Source organism: Nannobrachium achirus (genome assembly GCF_963921795.1).
Source record: "Nannobrachium achirus genome assembly, contig: SCAFFOLD_449, whole genome shotgun sequence".
NCBI lineage: Eukaryota > Metazoa > Chordata > Actinopteri > Myctophiformes > Myctophidae > Nannobrachium > Nannobrachium achirus.
Window position 1 is genome coordinate 2,416 of NW_027664657.1, and position 25,570 is coordinate 27,985.

General features: G+C 42.6%; 2 long non-coding RNA genes across 2 annotated transcripts; both read left to right on the forward strand.

Moving 5' to 3' along the window:
* Nucleotides 1-6,527: 6,527 nt before the first annotated feature.
* On the forward strand, nt 6,528-10,774 carry LOC308280873. Its single transcript, XR_013961789.1, has 3 exons — nt 6,528-6,575; nt 7,983-8,192; nt 9,597-10,774. It is a non-coding gene; the product is annotated as an uncharacterized lncRNA (long non-coding RNA).
* Nucleotides 10,775-20,975: 10,201 nt separating this feature from the next.
* On the forward strand, nt 20,976-25,232 carry LOC308280871. Its single transcript, XR_013961787.1, has 3 exons — nt 20,976-21,023; nt 22,431-22,640; nt 24,045-25,232. It is a non-coding gene; the product is annotated as an uncharacterized lncRNA (long non-coding RNA).
* The last annotated feature ends 338 nt before the right edge of the window (nt 25,233-25,570 follow it).

Below are 25,570 nucleotides of genomic sequence, written 5' to 3' on the forward strand. Positions count from 1 at the left end.
AATCAGAGTACTTCTTCCACTACTGCACTACAGAAATTATAATCCATGTGCTTTAGCTATACATGTACTGTACAGGACCCTCTGGGTCGTACAGGTGCAAATGTACCCCTATGGGTGGAGTTCAATTAAGATTCAGGGTTTTAATGTGTAGTCTGGCAAGTTCACTGAACTTGGTTTATTTACTGCCATCACCACAACTATATACAACAATAATTACTATAAATAATGACATTAATAAACAATAATACAATGAAAACAATATTAATCACTGGTAATAAGACAACAAAGAATGCATAATACAATACAACAATCAAATGTAATTATATACAGTATATACAAGTGTTTCAGTCAATTATTTGCTAATTCCGCCTGCTACTGCGGCTGGTCAGCCATTTCCACAGTGATCCATACAATCTCTGACCTGGTTGGCTGGAGTGTCGGGAGAAGAGCCAGGCCTGAGGCTGTAGATTGGCTATCTGTCCTGTCCTGTTCCTGGGAGGTTTGGACAGTGCTGGTGTGTCGTCCAGGTGAAGAGGTGACTTCATTCACCTCCCAGATGTTACTCATCCCAGATGTTACTCCTCCCAGTTGTTACTCATCCACTTCTGTTTCTCTTTCACACTGGAGGCTTTAAGTAGAGTCTTGTGAAAGGGTGGAGTCCTTCCTGATCCTGCCCACAGAATGAACGTACCGGGGTCCCCTTCATTGTGCTCAGTCACCCATAAGTCACCAGTCAGTACTTTATTGCTGTACTGGTATCTGGTTCTGTCAGTGGAGTCTTTGATCTCCTTGCAGAAGATCAGTGACCTCTCAAAGAGGAACAGGTGGCGGTAGTGACTATTCCGCTTGAGAGACTTGCGGACGTTATGGAGGACAGAGTTGGGGTTCCACACCTGAAAACGGCCATGAAGCATCAAGTCCCCCTGGACATCCACATCATCACAACCCTCCAGCAAGGCGATGGTCATGGCATCATTTGCTTTCTTGAGAAAGCGCAACATCACCTCCAGGCCAGCCTTAATGTCTCCTCCCTCTCCCTCATCACAGCAACACAGTAGGTCCTTTAGGAGGAGCTGGTACTTGGTGAGCCTCTGTACTGGCTTGATGAGGAAGGTGTCAATAGAACTGGCCCGGCCCAGACCATGTTTCTGCTGGATGAGGTCAAAGTAGCTTCCAGCGTGTTCCCGAATAAGTTCACTGGAGTGAGGTTTGTTCATGAAGTAACTCACATACATGTTGAACTTGTCAGCCCAGGTCACAAAGCACTGTCCCACATCTTCCGGTAGCTGACAGTTGACCAACTCCTCCATGAAAATGTTGCTGTGGAAGTAACAGATATCCTGGATGTTGCCAAAGACAACCTGTTCCTTGTTGAGGATGCCAACAGGTATGTCCTCCAGCACTCCACTGGTCATCTCCCAAAAGTATGTATCCAGGCACTCCTGCAGGTCTCGGGTGTAGGCTTTCTCAGTTTCTAACAGTTCAGCCATGATGCTGTTCCATTCCAAGACAGACAGAATCGCCAGAGTTCATAACATACTCCAACGCCTACTAATCTTTAGGATCATTTTACACTTGACTGCCCCTTTCTTCTCTGCAACCCAGTCAGTTAAATCTACAGTGCTAAAAGCCATAGGCGGCTGCCCACTCTCACCTGGTCTGCAGTGCGGTTGTAGGCTACAGCTTTTGCTGGGTGGAGGTCAGCTCAGTGAGACGTTTTCTTTTTGTCTCCTCCAGTTGGTCTCCTCTAGCCTGTGGTGTGAACAGAAAACCAGGACATTTACTCATTTTAGTTACCAATGAAAGTCTGAGCCTGATCTACATTTTGGACTGTAAGGTAGTGCAGACAATAAAGTGGTTTTCAAAGTGTTCTCCGGGGACCCCCAGGAATCCTTGAAAGGGCTCCCCAGCTACATTAGTTGATATTAGCATCACAAACAGTTTAAATAGCTTTAACCCTAAATACATTGGCTGTTTGAAAATAACCGATCTACAAGCTCACACCACAACGTATTGTGAGCATAGATCTGCCGTTTTGAGAAAAGGTTATTTTTTTTAATAAATAAGTAAGTAAATGTATGGGGGTCCTTGGCAGAAATCTTTTCAGATGAGAGTTCGCAGCCAAATGCATACCAATTTGGAGGTCCTTGAAATGAAAAATACAATGTGCTGTTCCACTAAGCTTATACGTTGTTATGCATAATTGTAAACATTTATAACCAGTTATTTAAATGAGTGCATTATAGACCTTTAAGTAAAGTGTTACCTCAGTTTCCTTCACAGCAGAGCCCTGGTGGTCTGCACACCATCAACAATACTAAGGGAATATTGGTATAATGAGTCATATAACAGTTTATATAATAGTCCTTACATACCAGGCTCCATCTCTAATGGATTCTTTTGGAGGGGATACAACCTTGCACAACAGTTGTTGTGGCTGGCATCTCCTTGGACGTCTGCTGGAGTGCTTTGGTTTCTTGTGGTGATTTCTGTAACATGTTAGTTTTATCAATGGATTGCTCTTGGTCTGATCCCTAATACCCTTTGAGCTGTCCGGCATGATGGTAGCACCTGCCAGAAGCTTGGGTCATTGGGTCATTAGCTTCTCCGCCACTACACGGCGGCAATCCATCGGAGAAGTCCCAATTTAGTCGTTGTCAATTCCCAACTGTCCCCAAGTGTCCTTTCAGTCCTTGTTGCTGCACTAACACCTCCACAGCTGGGGATGTATAAACTACTGTGTGCATCCTCCCATATACACTTGCCAGTAGCTTCTGCAGTGCAGCAAAAAGAACGGTCACTTGATCCAGCCAGCTTTCCACCCCAATTTTAAGTTGCTCTGGGTTAAGAGCGTCTGCTAAATGCTCAATTGTAAATTGTCTAAACACGGCCAATTGTGTTTAGATTGATGGTGCGCCAGGCCAAGCTGGAGGCATCGCAGTTACTGCTGCGGTGGTGGGAAGAGTGCTTTTATCTCTACCACACCCAGGTGCTCCATAGACAGACAGACAGGCTCAGGTGCAAGACGCTACCTAAAGCCTGGCCCCGCAAGACGCCAAGGCCAGTCACCATCACAGGGTTGAAGGGCGGCTCGAGCAAGCCCGCCAGGCCAACAGAGTGGTGATGACACATACTGCACGCAGGACAGACTCCCCAAAGGGAGAGGATGAAGCCACGTCAGTAGAAACCTGTGAAAATACATTAGATAGACAGACACTTTTTTTTGGTTCGTTTTAGTTTTGTGTTTTTTTAGTTTTAGTTTTGTACAACAACAACTAGTATACTACATATATTTCTAATACCTACAATTATGACTTGGAAGTTAAAAATCTAAACCCTATAAAGTGGTGAAATTCAGTGCTATAAAAATGATAATGAGATCTTAAACAATTATTTCTAATACCAAGTAGGCCTAGTCAGCCAACACAAAACATATTGTTAATATGACCATTACTACTTCATGTAAAACAAAACTAGTATATAAGGTAACAGAAAACAGTAAATGTTCTTACCTCAGCTCAGGTTACACAAATAGCCTAGTGTTTTCTTGCAGCCACAGTACAGCCCATCTATGCCAACAGTCGTTCCCTTTCTGGATGCAAGTCCACACGCACCAGGAGCGATCAGGAGGGAGGCTCGACTGACCAACTTCAACTGGGGGGGACCTCCACCTCAAGTCCAGGGAAACTCCAGCACAGTCCACAACAAACAGACAGATTTTTGTTGATTTTTTCCCCTTATCTTCACAAAAACTATTTCTAATATATATGACAATTACTACTTCATGTTAAACTTTAAAAACCATATAAGGTAACATAAAAAAGTAAATGTTCTTACCTCAGCTAAGGTTACACAAATAGCCTGTGTTAGTCGTTCCCCTTCCTGGAAGCGCGTCCACACGCAACAGTAGCGATCAGGAGATAGGCTCGACTGACCAACTTTGACTGGGGGGACCCGACCTCCAGTCCGGGGAACCTCCTGTGTGGTACACGACTGACAAGACAGACAGATGCATTTATGTATGTGGTTTCTTACCCGTTCGCCACACACCGACCTCTGACCCTACAATATGGACATCAAGGAGGAAACTCCAGCAAGCCTCAACTCCACTAACCCGGTCTCAGCAGCTCCCGCTATCCAGACTCGGCTCCCCGCCGAGTCCTACACTCTTCAAAGACTTTGTATTTAAGCTCTGCCTTCACCCACATCCTGAGGGATCTTTCCCACAAACTAGCTGCATATTAAGAAATAGGATCTCCCTGGCGAGCCCAGAGCTGTCACCGGCTGGGTCTGCGTACGCAGCTGGTCAGCCATTTCCACAGCATCGGACGTGGACCTGGACGGCTGGACTGCAGCGAGGCCTGAGGCTGCAGGTGAAGAGGCTCCTTCAGGGGTGTCATTCTCTCCTGGATGTTCTTAACCCACTCCTGTTTGGCCTTCAAGCTGGATGCCGTAAGTACAGTATGGTTGTGAGAGGCGGGGGTCCTTCCTGCCCACAGAGCAAACTTACAGGGGTCCCCTCGAATGTGCTCTGTCACCCCCAACTCGGATGTCAGTACTTTATTCACATACCTGTACTTAGTTCTGCCAGCTGAGTCCCTGATCTCCTTGCTGAAGACCAGCGAGTTCTGGAACAGGAACACGTGGTGGTTGCGAACCTTCCGGATTAGAGTCTTGGGGTTCCACACCTGGAAACTGCCATGAACAATCAAGTCCCCCTGGACATCCATGTTGTCATCAAAACCGTCCAACATGGCGATGTTCATGGCATCATTCGCCTTCTTAGGCACACTCAGCATCAACTCAAGAGCATCCGCAAGCTCTCCTCCCTCTCCATCCTCACAGCAAGACAGCAAGTCCTTGAGCAGTAGCTGGTACTTGGTGATTCTCTGCACAGGCTTGATGAGGTAGGAGTCGATGGAACTAGCGAAGCCCAGGCCATGTTTCTGCCGGATGTCATCAAAGAAGGTTCCAGCGTGTTCCAGTAAGAGTTGACTGGAGTCAACTTTGTTCTTACAGTAGTTCACATACATGTGGAACCCATCAGCCCAGGTAGCAAAGCAGTGTCCCACATCCTCTGGTAGCTCACAGTTGGTCAACTCACTCAGGAAAATATTGCTATGAAAGTCATATATCTCCTGGATGTTACCAAAGATGATGTGTTGCTTGTTGCGGATGCCTGCAGGTACCTCCTCCTCAAGCCCACTGGCCATCTCCCACCAGTATGTCTCCAGACCACGCAGATCTCTCACGTAGGCCTTCTCTGACTGCAACAACTCGGCCATGATGAACTTCATCTTCCGGGCTGCCTTCCCCTTCCTCTCGTTGACCTCCATGTTGCAGTTGCGGTTGCGCAGCTCGACTTTCTGGTCGTCTGTCAGAAGAGGCTGGCATGGATGTTGTTCATGGAGCCTTGAGTAGGCGGCGACTGCGTCCTGTGGCTGGGTGTTCTTCATTGTCAAGTACTTCTTCAAAGTGCTTCTTCAAACCACAACAGTGTACTCAAACCAAAATATGGTTGAAAATGACCCACAACTGTTGCAAACAGGCCTCTGTGTAAATTAACGACAAACAAGCCCCTGTGTGTGTGTGTGTGTGTGTGTGTGTGTGTGTGTGTGTGTGTGTGTGTGTGTGTGTGTGTGTCGTTAACAAGAGCAAACTTACTTACCTGAGTTCAGTTGGTCAAGCTGAAGACTAGGGATCCAAAAAGAAGTGTTATCAAATGTTTGAAAATATCAAATTAAAAGTTGAAATGACCGGTGAAACAACAGCAACAGATGGACGACAGGCGTCGATGTAAACAAGCAGTCAGCAGTAGTTCGTCAGTAACGTCTCTGGTGGAGCCGCTAAGATGCACGTCTGTTCTCAATGAAGTCCAGATGAGCACTGACGTTCTAACGTTATCATCCGAAGAACACCTGTTTGAAACAGGAAGGATGCTCGAGCGCTGTCCCTATTGGTCCGCTGCCGAGCGCAGCGGACCAATAGGAACGCTGCGCGACGCTGAGGCATTTTCATTTGTAAACAACTCATCCTCGCGAGAAAGCCTGGTATCGCGAGGTTATATCCAAACGTGCAAGAGCGTACTTATTATTATTGTTATTATTTGTTCACAAAATGTCCTAGTAGATCTATACTATTTTCCAAAAACGTAACAATTATAATTAATAATTAATAATGTATTTTTGTAGGATTCTGCGCCAATCATTTGCTTCTTCCAGAGTAGTGACCACCGGTCAACAGTAGAGGGCGCTAGAAGCTTGAATGGTGAATGCTTTGTATAAGGTATTTTCCCCCCTTCATAACAACAGGTAGGTCGCGAATAACTTTTGGCGGATAAGTTTGATAATATATAGGAATGGTCCTAGAATATTGGGCTTCTAGTCAGAAATGCATAAAAATGCATTATGTTGAGATGGTTATGTTAGTTTTATTAGGGTTAAGAGAGGATTTGTTTAAGCCAGATCTTGTGTACTATGGGAAAAGAGCACCTTATGTCCACAGAACAGTCAGTCAGCCTCTGTGACTGGACTCGCAATGGACATAAGGTTGCCTACTGGAAAATAACCATGAATGTAAGCAATCTATGACTTTCTGAAGAAACTTTCAGTGAATTAATTGAGTTTGGAAGTCGTTTTTGCGTGCCATGCACATATTACACACAATCACCACCATCAAGAACAGGGACGTGTGTGTTTAGTAGCCTAGTGTTTGTGTCGCATCATGTTTCCATCATGTGTAGGCTACATCACCTGACAACATTTTTAGGTAAAAACACGTAGGACTGCAATGTTTTTTTATGCACGTGTATTTATCACTGTGCGAGGAAGTTGAATTTATTGTTATTTGTTCACCTCTCTCTCTCATCTGCAGTGCTGCAGAGTATTTTAGATGTATACTAGACATCTGTTGGATCAAACAAGATCAACAGCAGTTGGTCTTCAAAAGGAGGTAGACTATTATTTACTGTATAGTGTAGCCTATAGAAACCCTTTTACTGTTTTCCTTGGAGTAGCCTAATTCTAATTTAAGGATTTCTCCTACACATTTGGAAGCAGGACAAGCAGAACAAAAAATTACATCACATTTCAAATGGCTATAGTGGATTCACAACACAGCATATATGCAGCCATCATTCACATTCTTATATAGAGGCGACACAGGCTGATCTGATGACCTCTCTCTTTTGTACACACATACCCTCTCTAATTCTTGTTCTCAGGCAGAAACCTTGTATTCAACGTGCTATGTTTTCATAAATGAATGCCCTACTTCAGTGGTTCTCAATCTTTTTTGGCTGGAGTAATCCCTTATACTGATTTCTGAAGCCATGTACCCCCTTCCCCTGACTACTGCAAAATTGACATCAAAAGTCCAGTTCCGATGCCAATATGTTCAAAATAAAACAGCATAATGGCAAATAAATGGCAAATAAATACTGCTTTCTATTAAATAACTGTTACTACTAGTAAAGGTATTGATGTTATTTGGTTTAGAAATGTACAGATGAGCAGGTTCACACAAACTCTGTCAATGTTTTATCATTAACCATAATAGTAAAGTACTAATTCCCATTTTCTAGTTTTTCTGACGTACTCCCTGCGGGGGTCCAACCTATGTTCCCCAGGTTCTATGTTCCCCAGGTTCTATGTTCCCCACCTAACAGCATTAGTTTAGTGAGGTTAGGGTTAGGTGGTAAGAAAGTGGGGAACATAGAACCTGGGGAACATAGAACCTGGGGAACATAGGTACGGTCCCGCCCTGCGTACCCCTAGGGGTACACGTACCCCCATTTGAGAAACACTGCCCTACTTCATCATACAAGTTTTGCACAAAAGTAGTGAAAATAGCCTATCTACAAACTCACAATAAGGCACATTGTGAGCTTGTAGATAGGCTACTTTCTCTGTATTTTATATATATTTTTAAAGGTAATCAACAGACTGATTGCTCACTGCATTGTTCCCTGTCTCCCCCCACAGCCTTCCAGGGATGCACAGCGGCTGATGACAAGACTGCAGCAGTGGAGGGTTTTCTGCACTACCTGTATGGTGCCATGGTCCGTGATGCCATCTGGCAGTATACTAGCAAGGACCAGTTGCAAGATGTCCAGATGCCTATCGAACGCAGCATTATGAACCACATCTTCAAACTGGCCTTTTACCCCAACCAGGATGGGGATATTCTCAGAGGTAAGTCTAGACCAGCAGTGCCATGCTGATTCAGTCTGTCTCAATTAACAGTGATTCAGTTCCCTCTGCAACTCTTCCTGGCAGAAATGTGTAAAGGTAGCCACTTAAACCCACTAGACCAGGGGTAGGCAACCTTAGGCACAACAATGGCACAGGGGAGGGTGATCACTGGCACACTGGCAGAAGTGTGAGAGAGAGGGTTTTTATTTTAAAATCACATGTTTTTTTTTATGTGGTCAATTAAATTAAGTCACATAATTTGCACAAATTACATCCTGCACATAATTCTACATTCACTAAAACCCTGAACTCTCGAGATAGATGGGTTATTGCTTGAGTCTATAATGATCATTATAACAATTTCCTGACACTCAAAATGTGTCTGAATTTTTGATGGCGTGTCATTAAACATGTTGACATGGCACACTGACTATCTAGAAAATAAAAACATGGCACTTCATTTCAAAAAGATTGCTGACCCCTGCTCTAGACTTCCCTACATGGGCCGCTTTCTTCCATCTACACCAACTTTCTTTGCCTAAAATAGCACATATAAGTTCTCAACTTGTTGCATTGCAGCTCACTGTGAGCTTGTAGATCTGCCATTTTTAGTAATGTTCCCCCCAGAATAGGTGTGTTCAAGTGGTTTAGGCCATGGCTACACAGAGCTGGATATTTCTGAAGCTAGACATTTTTTGTGCTGTTGGGGCTGCAGCCACATTAAGCTGGATATTTCGGCCGCAAAGCTGGATATTCTCTGGATCTGTGTAGACACGGTACCCGGATATCTCTTAAGACTTAACTGTGTGTGTGCTTGTCCCCCAGTGGAGGTCTGGGGACTCAGATTATTTTAGACCTAGATATCTTTCTCGTGTGGACCTAGATATTTTTCTATCTGGATATCTGAAAAACCGGGATATATGAAAAATCCAGCTCCGTATAGCCATGGCCTAAATAGCAGGAGCTGTGTCCTGCATTATGTGCGAGAAAAAAAAATATTTTCAATACAGCTGCTTTTCTGTTTGAATGAATGGCTGTCAAGGGTTAGATATTAAAAATAGGATCTAAGAGTTGCACATTTACACATTTTATAGCTACACCTCTTTTAAGTTGAAATGTGAGAAAGATATTTTTTCCACGTTCATTAGAGGTATTGCCATTCTTTATTTTTGCATTAAATGTGTACTGATAATTCGATATATTATCACTGTAATAACTATTGAGTTTATTATATTATATTGTTGCTGTCGGGTGGAAGCATTTTAACTCCAGAATACTTACTTTTTAGGAAAGGAAAGAACCTGTGTTACAATGGATCCGGTGTACTTATTATTTAGTGTAGCGATGTTTTAAACTTGGAGATGTCAGTTAACAAGTATGCATGTCTTTTTTTAATGTCTTCAGACACACATGGAAAACCCCAGTGGTGACAGAGGAGAAGATCATCCATACTGTACGCCCCCAGAGAGCACACAGCCCTACAGATGATATGTCCCACTCCCAGAGACCTTACTAATTTCCTTCACAGGTCTTACCACGTACAGTACACTAATTAACCATTAAAACTGGTAAAGCATCTATGGGTGGAAACCTCATGTCCAAAACTTTTCAGGATTATAATTCTAAAGTAGCAGATCTAAAAGCTTGCAATCTGCTAATTTTATGGAAAACAAAACATAATATGGAGGTAAGGTTTCTGCCTAACAACGATACATAGCAACATAGGTTTTTTCTGAAAACCGTTTTATTAGGCTTTTGTAGAATCAACCTCACGTCTTAATAGAGTACTGACGTCACTGGTTCATCTCCTGGGTCACGGAAGTTCATTTTCTATGAGAATAACATTGGGTCATCTTAGAATCGTCTCATATAAGAATTGTGGTCCCATCGTTATTGTCAGGGAGGTGGCCCCACAAAACACCCACCAAACTGTGAAAAGATGATGACTCATCACTAAACCATCGTTTTGTGGGGCCATTTGTAGCCCAAGGAATGTTTTTTTTTGTGCAAAACAAAGGCTTGCAATGGATTCAGAATCATGACAAACCTCTAGTTAGAACCCTCACATCCTACTTAAAGCAGATTTTTTTCTGGGTATTTTCCTCCTGTATAGAAAGTCGATAGGAGCCCAACTTGATTTGGCCACTGTGGTGACCCCAAAGGTTGCAAACTCGGGCGCCCTAGCTAAATCATGAGCATGTACTACTGGGCTACATCTGTGCAAAATTGGGCACTTTTAGACTGATTTGCAGGAAATGTATATTTTCTCCCCTTAAGGCCCCCGACTATCTCAGGTTCTGTTCCATTTAGTGGTTCTCAAACATTTTAATTTCAAGGACCCCCATAACTCTTGAGTGTACCAATGGAACCAATTGTACCTGAGTTACACACCCGTAAGGGTAAGGGCCATATTTGAAACCTCCTAAAGGAACCATTAGTGTCCCTGAACTGAAGCCCTTTTCTTTCCAATATGGCTGCTGTGCATAGAGAATATTGTATTGTGCTTAAACAGCTGTTGCCTTGCGTGTTGATGGTTTGGAGAGAGACTGTCGTTTAAGCACACTTTCACTCTGCAAAGGTTTTTCCATTAGATTTTCTGTAGTACTTTCTATTTTTATCAACATTATTACATCATTTGGTTATCACATTTTAGTCCATGTCAGACATTTGTGGTGTCATTCTGTTGGGTTTTATATTCAGTCCATTTCTCCCTTTTCTCAAGGAACAGTTCTTCTTGTATCCTGAGTTTGTGTGTAAATCTCTCCATCACATATATTTCCTCCACAATGCACAGCCACTGCTCACAAGTTGGAGGGTCACTTTTATACCACAATCTTGTTGCTTTTTTGCTGGCTACCAGCAGCACTTTGGAAGGAAGTGTATCTGACTGTAGAACTATATCTTTACAGTATTAGCCCATATACATTTATACCAATACACACACATTATGAATGTCATGTCAATGTATATGGAACTGGAACTTTAACTTTACATTACAGGGTAAAAAAAGGTAAAAAAATAATCAGTATTATCCCCTGGTCTACATGGGGTTACTATAGCCCCTATGGAATCCTCAAGACTGAAATCAGTCCCCAGGACTGAGAACTTTAACCCCTGTACTATACAGCAAGGGGCAACTGTTGACTTCAGTCAAGACACGTGCATGATGAATTTAAGGTCCAGAGCTGTTGCATCATTTTGGATATGTCAATCCATTTATTTAACATATTACCTCTATGGAGGGCACACATTCTTAGGAGATACATCAAAGAGAGCATGTTGTAACAAACTCTTACCTTTGTCTCCTGCTGTGATTTAAAATAAAAAGTTGAACCGTTTCATAAACAAAGAATGTGTCAAGATGATTAGAGTGTAATAATGACAGCATACTTTCTGTACAAAACATGACTATACTGTTGAAATGCATTTAAAACAAAAGAGGAAAGCATTACTTACATTACTGTAAAATAAAGGGTGACTGGTTGTCTAAGACTAAGACCCATCTCGCAGTGGTGTCCGATAAGAACTTAACAAAAATATCTAAACCTTGTAGTGAAGTAAATAGGCTACTAATATTCTACTAAGTACCGGTATTCAAAAGTACAAATTACAAAGTACATTATCTTTTAAGACCAATGCATACCAAAACATTTAAAGAATCAAACTATATAAATAGTACATTTTCAGTCCCTTCCTAGAACTGTAAAAGTAAAACATTTCAGTTTAAATAGTGGAGTGAAAGAAGAGTGCAGGCAAAAAATAATAATAATACTTGAGTACACAAGTAAGCATCCTTGGTTACTGTTCATCAATGCCAGTGTGGCTCAAAACAAAAGTATCGAAGTCCCGAGGTAGTTGGAGATTCTGGAGAGGCTGAGCGATGATTGAAGGAAGGCGCTTGGCAGACGACCTTCATCGTTGGCAGGGTCAAGGTCTCTTGGTGGCGAATGCGATGCAGGCAGAAGGTGGTCTCTGTGCCTGGAGAAGAAACACAGGTGTTAGTATCAATGTCCAGCCCTGTCTACACTACAATACATACATATCTTGCTAATTAAAAAAAACACATGAATAAAGCATACATAGAGTAAGTTATGTCTCGCCACAACTAAGATAGTTACATACTACGTATTCAAACAAAATAATTATTCATTTTATAACTACAACTCAACATTTAAGCTATTGTATACTTATTACATTATTATTTATTTTAATTTGATCAAGATGTGCAGATACAATACATAACAATAATACTTATGGCTATCACATCATGTTTTTTCTGGTGCCTGTATACTTCGGTAAGCTCTCTCCTTAATGAAATAAAAACAGAAAAAAATATCAAGAATAATATTTAATTTTGAATTGTAGTTATAAAATGAATAACAAATTAGACTATTTGGTGGTTTACACATTGTTGGAATACACCATTTGAGTACAATGTAACTATTAACTATGTTACTTATAGTGAACCCACATATCGTCACTGTCAAGCAGAAACCTCGTATCTCGAAGTTTAAAATGTGTTCATTTTTTCGCAAAGTAAAGCCCTACTTCATCATACAAGGCCGTCGCACAAAAGTAGTGAAAACAGTGAACTGTGAACAACAGTGAACTGTGAACAACGCCTCACACCGTGAGGCTGTGTGCTTGTAGATCTGCTATTTTCACTAGTTTAGTTCATTTTTAAAACGATAAATACAAAACAAAAGGTCTTGGACATACTGTACAAGGTTTCCACTCGACAACGATATGCACATGGAGGTTGGTGGTGGTAAATGTAGGCTACACACATATACCATATCACTGGTCAATCAGTTCACTTCAACAGACAACACCATTTTTGTGCGGTACTAACCGCTCCTATGTCTGGCTTTGTGTGGATGAATGAGTGTCCGTATTGAGTGTCCTGATGAGCACGGGGCAAGCTTTCGGGAAAAATAGAAATTATGCATGCTCACAACGCGTCACGTTGGGAACTTGTAGATTGGCTAATTTTGATGAAGAGATTTAATGCAGAGGGGGGAAAAAAAGAGATCTGGACCTGTAATAAATGTGTACTTACCAGAAAGTGGTGTTTGGCTGTTGGTGGCCTTTCCTGTTGGCAGGCATTCTCCTTTGCAGGTTTTTAGTTTTGGCCTCCCGTGCTCGCCCAACGCCGTACTTTGGCAGATGTATTGGAGGAAGCCTTGCATACTCCTGCAAGAAAGTGTGAGATGGGAATAAGCAAACTAAAGTTAAATAGTCACATAAATACAGTACAGAGAGAACAATGTAGTGCCTCAAAGAAATTCCAGGTAAAAACAACGAACCTAGGTTTGTTGTTTTGTCATCTATTTATACAACATGCTATCATATCTAATAAAACATTCTTAAACATTTGTGGTCAACAAAAATGTACTATGTATTAAAATAACAAACCCATGAGAACCATGAGAACAAGTGACAAGTGAGATGTATGTACATACTTCCACCACTCCATCATGGGTCCTCGCTCCTTCTTGGTGACGGTAACCTGTTTCTTGGTGGTGACCTGCACTGGGGAAGGCGAAAGAGAGGAGTCAGTTTGAATCGTCGGTCAAACACGGAAACCAACTCACCTGTGGCTGTTGGGATGCTTCTCCCGGTGAGGCATCCTTCACTGGCAGTCTGGCACCCTCCCCATGTCCCCAGTATCACCCAGGGATTCTGGGGGTCGTCGACCACGGTGCACGTCCAGTTTTCTTGAGTGTCCTGTGTAAGGAAATGTAGATTTCTAACTTGAGCTAATTTCCTTCAATAAATGAAACTGCAGGAAATTGAAGAATCACAGCAGTCACATTATTATTATACTCATTGATTAATTGATGCTGATTGATATTTTGATTTGTTGTTTGTTTAATAATAAAACTATTTTGTCAAAATTACACCGTAGCCGAAATATATCACAAAGTATTAGTATTGTGACCAACAAGTTTCAAATAATAAGTTTGAGTGAATTCAATAAGTGAATGAGAAATAATCTAATAAGTGGAAGATACTGTACCATCAAATATGGTACCTATTACACCACTACAATTACTTGACAGACAGCTTTACTAGTTGCTCTGCAGATTTAAATTATAATTAAAAAACATACCCAATTAAGGCCTATATTATACTTTGGCTATTCAAAAATAGCTGATCTACAAGCTCACAGCGCCTTGCATTGTGATGTTGTGAGCTTGATTACAGGACTTTTACTTGTAATAAGTATAATTGTACCTCCACATTATGGTATTACTACTTTTACTCCAGTAAAGAATCAGAGTACTTCTTCCACTACTGCACTACAGAAATTATAATCCATGTGCTTTAGCTATACATGTACTGTACAGGACCCTCTGGGTCGTACAGGTGCAAATGTACCCCTATGGGTGGAGTTCAATTAAGATTCAGGGTTTTAATGTGTAGTCTGGCAAGTTCACTGAACTTGGTTTATTTACTGCCATCACCACAACTATATACAACAATAATTACTATAAATAATGACATTAATAAACAATAATACAATGAAAACAATATTAATCACTGGTAATAAGACAACAAAGAATGCATAATACAATACAACAATCAAATGTAATTATATACAGTATATACAAGTGTTTCAGTCAATTATTTGCTAATTCCGCCTGCTACTGCGGCTGGTCAGCCATTTCCACAGTGATCCAAACAATCTCTGACCTGGTTGGCTGGAGTGTCGGGAGAAGAGCCAGGCCTGAGGCTGTAGATTGGCTATCTGTCCTGTCCTGTTCCTGGGAGGTTTGGACAGTGCTGGTGTGTCGTCCAGGTGAAGAGGTGACTTCATTCTGTCCTGGCTCACCTCCCAGATGTTACTCATCCACTTCTGTTTCTCTTTCACACTGGAGGCTTTAAGTAGAGTCTTGTGAAAGGGTGGAGTCCTTCCTGATCCTGCCCACAGAATGAACGTACCGGGGTCCCCTTCATTGTGCTCAGTCACCCATAAGTCACCAGTCAGTACTTTATTGCTGTACTGGTATCTGGTTCTGTCAGTGGAGTCTTTGATCTCCTTGCAGAAGATCAGTGACCTCTCAAAGAGGAACAGGTGGCGGTAGTGACTATTCCGCTTGAGAGACTTGCGGACGTTATGGAGGACAGAGTTGGGGTTCCACACCTGAAAACGGCCATGAAGCATCAAGTCCCCCTGGACATCCACATCATCACAACCCTCCAGCAAGGCGATGGTCATGGCATCATTTGCTTTCTTGAGAAAGCGCAACATCACCTCCAGGCCAGCCTTAATGTCTCCTCCCTCTCCCTCATCACAGCAACACAGTAGGTCCTTTAGGAGGAGCTGGTACTTGGTGAGCCTCTGTACTGGCTTGATGAGGAAGGTGTCAATAGAACTGGCCCGGCCCAGACCATGTTTCTGCTGGATGAGGTCAAAGTAGCTTCCAGCGTGTTCCCGAATAAGTTCACTGGAGTGAGGTTTGTTCATGAAGTAACTCACATACATGTTGAACTTGTCAGCCCAGGTCACAAAGCACTGTCCCACATCTTCCGGTAGCTGACAGTTGACCAACTCCTCCATGAAAATGTTGCTGTGGAAGTAACAGATATCCTGGATGTTGCCAAAGACAACCTGTTCCTTGTTGAGGATGCCAACAGGTATGTCCTCCAGCACTCCACTGGTCATCTCCCAAAAGTATGTATCCAGGCACTCCTGCAGGTCTCGGGTGTAGGCTTTCTCAGTTTCTAACAGTTCAGCCATGATGCTGTTCCATTCCAAGACAGACAGAATCGCCAGAGTTCATAACATACTCCAACGCCTACTAATCTTTAGGATCATTTTACACTTGACTGCCCCTTTCTTCTCTGCAACCCAGTCAGTTAAATCTACAGTGCTAAAAGCCATAGGCGGCTGCCCACTCTCACCTGGTCTGCAGTGCGGTTGTAGGCTACAGCTTTTGCTGGGTGGAGGTCAGCTCAGTGAGACGTTTTCTTTTTGTCTCCTCCAGTTGGTCTCCTCTAGCCTGTGGTGTGAACAGAAAACCAGGACATTTACTCATTTTAGTTACCAATGAAAGTCTGAGCCTGATCTACATTTTGGACTGTAAGGTAGTGCAGACAATAAAGTGGTTTTCAAAGTGTTCTCCGGGGACCCCCAGGAATCCTTGAAAGGGCTCCCCAGCTACATTAGTTGATATTAGCATCACAAACAGTTTAAATAGCTTTAACCCTAAATACATTGGCTGTTTGAAAATAACCGATCTACAAGCTCACACCACAACGTATTGTGAGCATAGATCTGCCGTTTTGAGAAAAGGTTATTTTTTTTAATAAATAAGTAAGTAAATGTATGGGGGTCCTTGGCAGAAATCTTTTCAGATGAGAGTTCGCAGCCAAATGCATACCAATTTGGAGGTCCTTGAAATGAAAAATACAATGTGCTGTTCCACTAAGCTTATACGTTGTTATGCATAATTGTAAACATTTATAACCAGTTATTTAAATGAGTGCATTATAGACCTTTAAGTAAAGTGTTACCTCAGTTTCCTTCACAGCAGAGCCCTGGTGGTCTGCACACCATCAACAATACTAAGGGAATATTGGTATAATGAGTCATATAACAGTTTATATAATAGTCCTTACATACCAGGCTCCATCTCTAATGGATTCTTTTGGAGGGGATACAACCTTGCACAACAGTTGTTGTGGCTGGCATCTCCTTGGACGTCTGCTGGAGTGCTTTGGTTTCTTGTGGTGATTTCTGTAACATGTTAGTTTTATCAATGGATTGCTCTTGGTCTGATCCCTAATACCCTTTGAGCTGTCCGGCATGATGGTAGCACCTGCCAGAAGCTTGGGTCATTGGGTCATTAGCTTCTCCGCCACTACACGGCGGCAATCCATCGGAGAAGTCCCAATTTAGTCGTTGTCAATTCCCAACTGTCCCCAAGTGTCCTTTCAGTCCTTGTTGCTGCACTAACACCTCCACAGCTGGGGATGTATAAACTACTGTGTGCATCCTCCCATATACACTTGCCAGTAGCTTCTGCAGTGCAGCAAAAAGAACGGTCACTTGATCCAGCCAGCTTTCCACCCCAATTTTAAGTTGCTCTGGGTTAAGAGCGTCTGCTAAATGCTCAATTGTAAATTGTCTAAACACGGCCAATTGTGTTTAGATTGATGGTGCGCCAGGCCAAGCTGGAGGCATCGCAGTTACTGCTGCGGTGGTGGGAAGAGTGCTTTTATCTCTACCACACCCAGGTGCTCCATAGACAGACAGACAGGCTCAGGTGCAAGACGCTACCTAAAGCCTGGCCCCGCAAGACGCCAAGGCCAGTCACCATCACAGGGTTGAAGGGCGGCTCGAGCAAGCCCGCCAGGCCAACAGAGTGGTGATGACACATACTGCACGCAGGACAGACTCCCCAAAGGGAGAGGATGAAGCCACGTCAGTAGAAACCTGTGAAAATACATTAGATAGACAGACACTTTTTTTTGGTTCGTTTTAGTTTTGTGTTTTTTTAGTTTTAGTTTTGTACAACAACAACTAGTATACTACATATATTTCTAATACCTACAATTATGACTTGGAAGTTAAAAATCTAAACCCTATAAAGTGGTGAAATTCAGTGCTATAAAAATGATAATGAGATCTTAAACAATTATTTCTAATACCAAGTAGGCCTAGTCAGCCAACACAAAACATATTGTTAATATGACCATTACTACTTCATGTAAAACAAAACTAGTATATAAGGTAACAGAAAACAGTAAATGTTCTTACCTCAGCTCAGGTTACACAAATAGCCTAGTGTTTTCTTGCAGCCACAGTACAGCCCATCTATGCCAACAGTCGTTCCCTTTCTGGATGCAAGTCCACACGCACCAGGAGCGATCAGGAGGGAGGCTCGACTGACCAACTTCAACTGGGGGGGACCTCCACCTCAAGTCCAGGGAAACTCCAGCACAGTCCACAACAAACAGACAGATTTTTGTTGATTTTTTCCCCTTATCTTCACAAAAACTATTTCTAATATATATGACAATTACTACTTCATGTTAAACTTTAAAAACCATATAAGGTAACATAAAAAAGTAAATGTTCTTACCTCAGCTAAGGTTACACAAATAGCCTGTGTTAGTCGTTCCCCTTCCTGGAAGCGCGTCCACACGCAACAGTAGCGATCAGGAGATAGGCTCGACTGACCAACTTTGACTGGGGGGACCCGACCTCCAGTCCGGGGAACCTCCTGTGTGGTACACGACTGACAAGACAGACAGATGCATTTATGTATGTGGTTTCTTACCCGTTCGCCACACACCGACCTCTGACCCTACAATATGGACATCAAGGAGGAAACTCCAGCAAGCCTCAACTCCACTAACCCGGTCTCAGCAGCTCCCGCTATCCAGACTCGGCTCCCCGCCGAGTCCTACACTCTTCAAAGACTTTGTATTTAAGCTCTGCCTTCACCCACATCCTGAGGGATCTTTCCCACAAACTAGCTGCATATTAAGAAATAGGATCTCCCTGGCGAGCCCAGAGCTGTCACCGGCTGGGTCTGCGTACGCAGCTGGTCAGCCATTTCCACAGCATCGGACGTGGACCTGGACGGCTGGACTGCAGCGAGGCCTGAGGCTGCAGGTGAAGAGGCTCCTTCAGGGGTGTCATTCTCTCCTGGATGTTCTTAACCCACTCCTGTTTGGCCTTCAAGCTGGATGCCGTAAGTACAGTATGGTTGTGAGAGGCGGGGGTCCTTCCTGCCCACAGAGCAAACTTACAGGGGTCCCCTCGAATGTGCTCTGTCACCCCCAACTCGGATGTCAGTACTTTATTCACATACCTGTACTTAGTTCTGCCAGCTGAGTCCCTGATCTCCTTGCTGAAGACCAGCGAGTTCTGGAACAGGAACACGTGGTGGTTGCGAACCTTCCGGATTAGAGTCTTGGGGTTCCACACCTGGAAACTGCCATGAACAATCAAGTCCCCCTGGACATCCATGTTGTCATCAAAACCGTCCAACATGGCGATGTTCATGGCATCATTCGCCTTCTTAGGCACACTCAGCATCAACTCAAGAGCATCCGCAAGCTCTCCTCCCTCTCCATCCTCACAGCAAGACAGCAAGTCCTTGAGCAGTAGCTGGTACTTGGTGATTCTCTGCACAGGCTTGATGAGGTAGGAGTCGATGGAACTAGCGAAGCCCAGGCCATGTTTCTGCCGGATGTCATCAAAGAAGGTTCCAGCGTGTTCCAGTAAGAGTTGACTGGAGTCAACTTTGTTCTTACAGTAGTTCACATACATGTGGAACCCATCAGCCCAGGTAGCAAAGCAGTGTCCCACATCCTCTGGTAGCTCACAGTTGGTCAACTCACTCAGGAAAATATTGCTATGAAAGTCATATATCTCCTGGATGTTACCAAAGATGATGTGTTGCTTGTTGCGGATGCCTGCAGGTACCTCCTCCTCAAGCCCACTGGCCATCTCCCACCAGTATGTCTCCAGACCACGCAGATCTCTCACGTAGGCCTTCTCTGACTGCAACAACTCGGCCATGATGAACTTCATCTTCCGGGCTGCCTTCCCCTTCCTCTCGTTGACCTCCATGTTGCAGTTGCGGTTGCGCAGCTCGACTTTCTGGTCGTCTGTCAGAAGAGGCTGGCATGGATGTTGTTCATGGAGCCTTGAGTAGGCGGCGACTGCGTCCTGTGGCTGGGTGTTCTTCATTGTCAAGTACTTCTTCAAAGTGCTTCTTCAAACCACAACAGTGTACTCAAACCAAAATATGGTTGAAAATGACCCACAACTGTTGCAAACAGGCCTCTGTGTAAATTAACGACAAACAAGCCCCTGTGTGTGTGTGTGTGTGTGTGTGTGTGTGTGTGTGTGTGTGTGTGTGTGTGTGTGTGTGTGTGTCGTTAACAAGAGCAAACTTACTTACCTGAGTTCAGTTGGTCAAGCTGAAGACTAGGGATCCAAAAAGAAGTGTTATCAAATGTTTGAAAATATCAAATTAAAAGTTGAAATGACCGGTGAAACAACAGCAACAGATGGACGACAGGCGTCGATGTAAACAAGCAGTCAGCAGTAGTTCGTCAGTAACGTCTCTGGTGGAGCCGCTAAGATGCACGTCTGTTCTCAATGAAGTCCAGATGAGCACTGACGTTCTAACGTTATCATCCGAAGAACACCTGTTTGAAACAGGAAGGATGCTCGAGCGCTGTCCCTATTGGTCCGCTGCCGAGCGCAGCGGACCAATAGGAACGCTGCGCGACGCTGAGGCATTTTCATTTGTAAACAACTCATCCTCGCGAGAAAGCCTGGTATCGCGAGGTTATATCCAAACGTGCAAGAGCGTACTTATTATTATTGTTATTATTTGTTCACAAAATGTCCTAGTAGATCTATACTATTTTCCAAAAACGTAACAATTATAATTAATAATTAATAATGTATTTTTGTAGGATTCTGCGCCAATCATTTGCTTCTTCCAGAGTAGTGACCACCGGTCAACAGTAGAGGGCGCTAGAAGCTTGAATGGTGAATGCTTTGTATAAGGTATTTTCCCCCCTTCATAACAACAGGTAGGTCGCGAATAACTTTTGGCGGATAAGTTTGATAATATATAGGAATGGTCCTAGAATATTGGGCTTCTAGTCAGAAATGCATAAAAATGCATTATGTTGAGATGGTTATGTTAGTTTTATTAGGGTTAAGAGAGGATTTGTTTAAGCCAGATCTTGTGTACTATGGGAAAAGAGCACCTTATGTCCACAGAACAGTCAGTCAGCCTCTGTGACTGGACTCGCAATGGACATAAGGTTGCCTACTGGAAAATAACCATGAATGTAAGCAATCTATGACTTTCTGAAGAAACTTTCAGTGAATTAATTGAGTTTGGAAGTCGTTTTTGCGTGCCATGCACATATTACACACAATCACCACCATCAAGAACAGGGACGTGTGTGTTTAGTAGCCTAGTGTTTGTGTCGCATCATGTTTCCATCATGTGTAGGCTACATCACCTGACAACATTTTTAGGTAAAAACACGTAGGACTGCAATGTTTTTTTATGCACGTGTATTTATCACTGTGCGAGGAAGTTGAATTTATTGTTATTTGTTCACCTCTCTCTCTCATCTGCAGTGCTGCAGAGTATTTTAGATGTATACTAGACATCTGTTGGATCAAACAAGATCAACAGCAGTTGGTCTTCAAAAGGAGGTAGACTATTATTTACTGTATAGTGTAGCCTATAGAAACCCTTTTACTGTTTTCCTTGGAGTAGCCTAATTCTAATTTAAGGATTTCTCCTACACATTTGGAAGCAGGACAAGCAGAACAAAAAATTACATCACATTTCAAATGGCTATAGTGGATTCACAACACAGCATATATGCAGCCATCATTCACATTCTTATATAGAGGCGACACAGGCTGATCTGATGACCTCTCTCTTTTGTACACACATACCCTCTCTAATTCTTGTTCTCAGGCAGAAACCTTGTATTCAACGTGCTATGTTTTCATAAATGAATGCCCTACTTCAGTGGTTCTCAATCTTTTTTGGCTGGAGTAATCCCTTATACTGATTTCTGAAGCCATGTACCCCCTTCCCCTGACTACTGCAAAATTGACATCAAAAGTCCAGTTCCGATGCCAATATGTTCAAAATAAAACAGCATAATGGCAAATAAATGGCAAATAAATACTGCTTTCTATTAAATAACTGTTACTACTAGTAAAGGTATTGATGTTATTTGGTTTAGAAATGTACAGATGAGCAGGTTCACACAAACTCTGTCAATGTTTTATCATTAACCATAATAGTAAAGTACTAATTCCCATTTTCTAGTTTTTCTGACGTACTCCCTGCGGGGGTCCAACCTATGTTCCCCAGGTTCTATGTTCCCCAGGTTCTATGTTCCCCACCTAACAGCATTAGTTTAGTGAGGTTAGGGTTAGGTGGTAAGAAAGTGGGGAACATAGAACCTGGGGAACATAGAACCTGGGGAACATAGGTACGGTCCCGCCCTGCGTACCCCTAGGGGTACACGTACCCCCATTTGAGAAACACTGCCCTACTTCATCATACAAGTGTTGCACAAAAGTAGTGAAAATAGCCTATCTACAAACTCACAATAAGGCACATTGTGAGCTTGTAGATAGGCTACTTTCTCTGTATTTTATATATATTTTTAAAGGTAATCAACAGACTGATTGCTCACTGCATTGTTCCCTGTCTCCCCCCACAGCCTTCCAGGGATGCACAGCGGCTGATGACAAGACTGCAGCAGTGGAGGGTTTTCTGCACTACCTGTATGGTGCCATGGTCCGTGATGCCATCTGGCAGTATACTAGCAAGGACCAGTTGCAAGATGTCCAGATGCCTATCGAACGCAGCATTATGAACCACATCTTCAAACTGGCCTTTTACCCCAACCAGGATGGGGATATTCTCAGAGGTAAGTCTAGACCAGCAGTGCCATGCTGATTCAGTCTGTCTCAATTAACAGTGATTCAGTTCCCTCTGCAACTCTTCCTGGCAGAAATGTGTAAAGGTAGCCACTTAAACCCACTAGACCAGGGGTAGGCAACCTTAGGCACAACAATGGCACAGGGGAGGGTGATCACTGGCACACTGGCAGAAGTGTGAGAGAGAGGGTTTTTATTTTAAAATCACATGTTTTTTTTTATGTGGTCAATTAAATTAAGTCACATAATTTGCACAAATTACATCCTGCACATAATTCTACATTCACTAAAACCCTGAACTCTCGAGATAGATGGGTTATTGCTTGAGTCTATAATGATCATTATAACAATTTCCTGACACTCAAAATGTGTCTGAATTTTTGATGGCGTGTCATTAAACATGTTGACATGGCACACTGACTATCTAGAAAATAAAAACATGGCACTTCATTTCAAAAAGATTGCTGACCCCTGCTCTAGACTTCCCTACATGGGCCGCTTTCTTCCATCTACACCAACTTTCTTTGCCTAAAATAGCACATATAAGTTCTCAACTTGTTGCATTGCAGCTCACTGTGAGCTTGTAGATCTGCCATTTTTAGTAATGTTCCCCCCAGAATAGGTGTGTTCAAGTGGTTTAGGCCATGGCTACACAGAGCTGGATATTTCTGAAGCTAGACATTTTTTGTGCTGTTGGGGCTGCAGCCACATTAAGCTGGATATTTCGGCCGCAAAGCTGGATATTCTCTGGATCTGTGTAGACACGGTACCCGGATATCTCTTAAGACTTAACTGTGTGTGTGCTTGTCCCCCAGTGGAGGTCTGGGGACTCAGATTATTTTAGACCTAGATATCTTTCTCGTGTGGACCTAGATATTTTTCTATCTGGATATCTGAAAAACCGGGATATATGAAAAATCCAGCTCCGTATAGCCATGGCCTAAATAGCAGGAGCTGTGTCCTGCATTATGTGCGAGAAAAAAAAATATTTTCAATACAGCTGCTTTTCTGTTTGAATGAATGGCTGTCAAGGGTTAGATATTAAAAATAGGATCTAAGAGTTGCACATTTACACATTTTATAGCTACACCTCTTTTAAGTTGAAATGTGAGAAAGATATTTTTTCCACGTTCATTAGAGGTATTGCCATTCTTTATTTTTGCATTAAATGTGTACTGATAATTCGATATATTATCACTGTAATAACTATTGAGTTTATTATATTATATTGTTGCTGTCGGGTGGAAGCATTTTAACTCCAGAATACTTACTTTTTAGGAAAGGAAAGAACCTGTGTTACAATGGATCCGGTGTACTTATTATTTAGTGTAGCGATGTTTTAAACTTGGAGATGTCAGTTAACAAGTATGCATGTCTTTTTTTAATGTCTTCAGACACACATGGAAAACCCCAGTGGTGACAGAGGAGAAGATCATCCATACTGTACGCCCCCAGAGAGCACACAGCCCTACAGATGATATGTCCCACTCCCAGAGACCTTACTAATTTCCTTCACAGGTCTTACCACGTACAGTACACTAATTAACCATTAAAACTGGTAAAGCATCTATGGGTGGAAACCTCATGTCCAAAACTTTTCAGGATTATAATTCTAAAGTAGCAGATCTAAAAGCTTGCAATCTGCTAATTTTATGGAAAACAAAACATAATATGGAGGTAAGGTTTCTGCCTAACAACGATACATAGCAACATAGGTTTTTTCTGAAAACCGTTTTATTAGGCTTTTGTAGAATCAACCTCACGTCTTAATAGAGTACTGACGTCACTGGTTCATCTCCTGGGTCACGGAAGTTCATTTTCTATGAGAATAACATTGGGTCATCTTAGAATCGTCTCATATAAGAATTGTGGTCCCATCGTTATTGTCAGGGAGGTGGCCCCACAAAACACCCACCAAACTGTGAAAAGATGATGACTCATCACTAAACCATCGTTTTGTGGGGCCATTTGTAGCCCAAGGAATGTTTTTTTTTGTGCAAAACAAAGGCTTGCAATGGATTCAGAATCATGACAAACCTCTAGTTAGAACCCTCACATCCTACTTAAAGCAGATTTTTTTCTGGGTATTTTCCTCCTGTATAGAAAGTCGATAGGAGCCCAACTTGATTTGGCCACTGTGGTGACCCCAAAGGTTGCAAACTCGGGCGCCCTAGCTAAATCATGAGCATGTACTACTGGGCTACATCTGTGCAAAATTGGGCACTTTTAGACTGATTTGCAGGAAATGTATATTTTCTCCCCTTAAGGCCCCCGACTATCTCAGGTTCTGTTCCATTTAGTGGTTCTCAAACATTTTAATTTCAAGGACCCCCATAACTCTTGAGTGTACCAATGGAACCAATTGTACCTGAGTTACACACCCGTAAGGGTAAGGGCCATATTTGAAACCTCCTAAAGGAACCATTAGTGTCCCTGAACTGAAGCCCTTTTCTTTCCAATATGGCTGCTGTGCATAGAGAATATTGTATTGTGCTTAAACAGCTGTTGCCTTGCGTGTTGATGGTTTGGAGAGAGACTGTCGTTTAAGCACACTTTCACTCTGCAAAGGTTTTTCCATTAGATTTTCTGTAGTACTTTCTTTCTATTTTTATCAACATTATTACATCATTTGAGTCCATGTCAGACATTTGTGGTGTCATTCTGTTGGGTTTTATATTCAGTCCATTTCTCCCTTTTCTCAAGGAACAGTTCTTGTATCCTGAGTTTGTGTGTAAATCTCTCCATCACATATATTTCCTCCACAATGCACAGCCACTGCTCACAAGTTGGAGGGTCACTTTTATACCACAATCTTGTTGCTTTTTTGCTGGCTACCAGCAGCACTTTGGAAGGAAGTGTATCTGACTGTAGAACTATATCTTTACAGTATTAGCCCATATACATTTATACCAATACACAC